Genomic DNA, 3,267 nt, shown 5'->3' with positions numbered 1-3,267 from the left:
AGAAACAGAGCAGCCTGGAAGACACGGCAGAGAAAGCCCTGCCCGTGCTCACTTCCCTTCCCTAGGGCTCTTGCACCAACCAGGTCGGGCCTGAGATCTCTGTGGGAAGCCTTCAGCATACAGGCCCACAGATTTCTAATCCACATTAGAAAGGGGGTAGCATTTTCAGCTCCCTGAGTGGCAATGACGTATGCCTCTGAGTTATAGTGGTAAATCATTGGGAAACATTGAAGGTTGATTATTTTCATTTTCTTGAGGTTTGGTCTCTAAGACTGTTCTCAAAATCAATCTAGTGTATCCAGCTTGGTACATATACATAGCTGCCACTGTGGATGCTGCATTCCTGCCTGCTGAGGGGCCAGATTTCCAGCACGGCAGGCCTAATGGTACTGCCATTTCTAAAAGTAGGCATCTACCAGAATTAGCCATATGGTTCTCTCTTTACCCAGTCATTGGAGAGAAAGGGTTAGAGTTTGAAAGCAAGGATGACATTTTCCTAAACAAAGAAGTCTTATTTATATCACTGCATGTACTACTGAGAGAACCCTCTGGCTATAAATCTGTCACCATCACCTTTCAATAATGGATGAGCCATTGGGCTTAATCTGAGATGTCTGCTTGCCTTGTAGATTTATGGCACTGTAGAGCTGAAAGATAACTTAAATGGTAATATACACTGATTCACAATCTCACTGTTCTCACTTGTGAGAAAATTCCTGACAGAAATGAGTTAAGAAAGGAAGGGTTCATTTTTCCCAGTTTGAGGGTACAATCTATTATGGCAGGCATGTCATGGTAGCAAATGTGTGAAGTAGCTGATGGCATTGCAGCTATAGCCAGGAATCAGAGGGCTATGAATGTTGATGCTCAGGTCCCTTTCCTTTTTAATTTAGTTAAAGATCACACCCATGGGATGAAGCTACCACACTCAGGGCAGATCTTCCCTGTTCAATGAAAATGTTTAGAAAAGCCCTAGTAGACAGACCCAGGGCCCTGTTTTTGTGATGATTCTAAATCTAGTCAATTTGCCAATTAAAACTCAGCATCATAATTATAATCAGTATAGTGACACATTCAGGCTCATGACTTAGACAGCTATGGGTTGAAATCTTTCTTCTTTTACTCAAGTAATCAACTGAATATGTTAGTTTCCCCTAAAATTTGTAGAATTGCATTTTTTGTTTGTTTTAGTAGTACTGAGGACTGAAACTAGGACATTTCTATCTTAACTGAACTATATCTTGTCCCTGTCACTTTTCAGATGGACATATTCTCTTATTAGGGGGTTATGAAGATTCAGTAAGACACAGTAAATCAAAGAATTTGACCTGTAGAAAACTTGCAATGCATGGGAACACATCATGTTCTGATGTCATGCATGCATCAGGTCACCAAAATTTTCAGTATAGTCCTCTTGGCAAATAAATAAATAAATATGAATAAATAAATTGTTTTTAAAAGCTCATTGAGTTACTTACATTGACTTATGGACTATGGGGTACAGTAACCAGGACCATTGGTCTGCTTTTGTTGCCTTTGCCTCTGAGCCTATAACATCCATATATGAATGTCTCTTCATACACATTGGACAAGCTGGTATCCAGATTGGCAATGCTTTCTGGGACTCTACTGCCTAGAATATAGCATCCAGCTGGATGGCCAATTGCCAAGTGACAAAACCATTAAGGAAGAAGAAGACTCCTTCAATACTTCCTTCATTGAGACAGGGGCTAGCAATTACATGCCCAGAGTAGTGTTTGTAGGCCTGGAACTCACTATTTTTAGTTAAGTTTGCACTGATACCTACTGCCAGCTTTCTACTCTCATCAAAGGCAACAAAAATATTGCCAATAACTATAGCTGTGGACATTATACCCTTGGATAGGACAACATTGACCTAATATTGGACAAAACTCACAAGCTAGCTGACTTCAGGTCCTCAGGACTTATTTTTCACAGCTTTTGTAGGGGAATCAGCTCTGAGTTCACATCCCTGTTGATGGAATAGCTTTCTGTTGATTGTAGAAAGAAGTCCAAGCTGGAGTTCCCCTTTTACCAAGTCACATAGGTTTCCAGAACTCTTGTTAAGCCCCACAATTCTATCCTTAGCACTCACATCACCCCTAGAGCATGTTGAAGGTACCTATATGATAGACAATGAGGCTATCTAAGATATCTGTCATAGAAACCTCAATTTTGAGCACCCAACTACTACACCATAACTGCCTTATTAGCCAGTTGAGTTTTCCATCTCTGCTTCCTGGAAATCTGGTGGGTACCTTTCCAGCTGACAGAATGCCAGCCCAACCTAGTGTTCTACCCCTGCATCTACTTCTCTCTGGCTACATACACCTGTCACCTCTGCTGAAAAAGCAACTTTCTGAAACAGAAATCACCAATGCCAGTCAACCAGATGCTGACATGTAACCCTTACCATTTTAAATCATGGTTTGTTGCCTCTTGTACAGTGGTAATGTAGTTCTCAAAGATGTCAGATGCTGACATTTTCACCATCAAAATTTGAGTGCAACATCAAGTTTGTAGATTTTTGCCTGAATGGCTTCAGCCTCCCATTGTAGTGCCTGGTGGAGAGACCTGGCTAAAGGTAAGGTGAACTGTGCACATGTTGACAGGCATCATAGCCATTGATGATGCCAGGGCTCACCTAGACCTCAAGTTTGACCCCATGTTTGCATAACATGCCTTTGTGTACTGGTTGGTGGGTAACAGCATGGAGGAATGGTAGCTTTTGGAGTCCTGTGAGAACATGGCTATCCTAGAGAAAGATTGTGAGGAGACTGGTATGAATTCTGTTGGATGAAAGCATGAAGAGAAAGGAGAGGAATGCTAATCTATTCCTTTCAGCATGTCAAAATTCCACAACTTCAGCTTCAACAGTAGCTGACAGGTTTTCAGGCTTTCTGATTAGGTTTTCTTCATTCAGTGGTTATGTCTCTAGTTTCTATATGGACTTGTAAGTTTATTCTATGATGTCTCAAAGTACAAACTTTAGGAAGAAAACCTTTCTTGTATAGGCTCTTCAAGCTCCACCTGCACAGTTTGCCATGTAAAATGCCATACAAAGCTCTTTGGTATGCATCTTCTGTCTTAACTCTTTTCTCTCCTTCTTTACTCCTCTTACAGCTGCACATCTTACATGCTCTGAAAATGGATCCTTGGATGGTCTCACTTATATTTATAAGATTTGATGAAAATTGAATCTGCAATTCCAGGAATTTAGGCAGTAAAGTGTACCAAGGGATAGTG

General features: G+C 41.0%; 1 pseudogene; it reads left to right on the top strand.

Moving 5' to 3' along the window:
- Positions 1–1,493: 1,493 nt before the first annotated feature.
- LOC116088836 lies at positions 1,494–2,222 on the top strand (annotated as a pseudogene).
- The last annotated feature ends 1,045 nt before the right edge of the window (positions 2,223–3,267 follow it).

The sequence above is a fragment of the Mastomys coucha genome, chromosome X (assembly GCF_008632895.1).
Source record: "Mastomys coucha isolate ucsf_1 chromosome X, UCSF_Mcou_1, whole genome shotgun sequence".
Taxonomy (NCBI): domain Eukaryota; kingdom Metazoa; phylum Chordata; class Mammalia; order Rodentia; family Muridae; genus Mastomys; species Mastomys coucha.
Note: the sequence above shows the minus strand (reverse complement) of the source record. Positions and strands in the feature narration are given on the sequence as shown.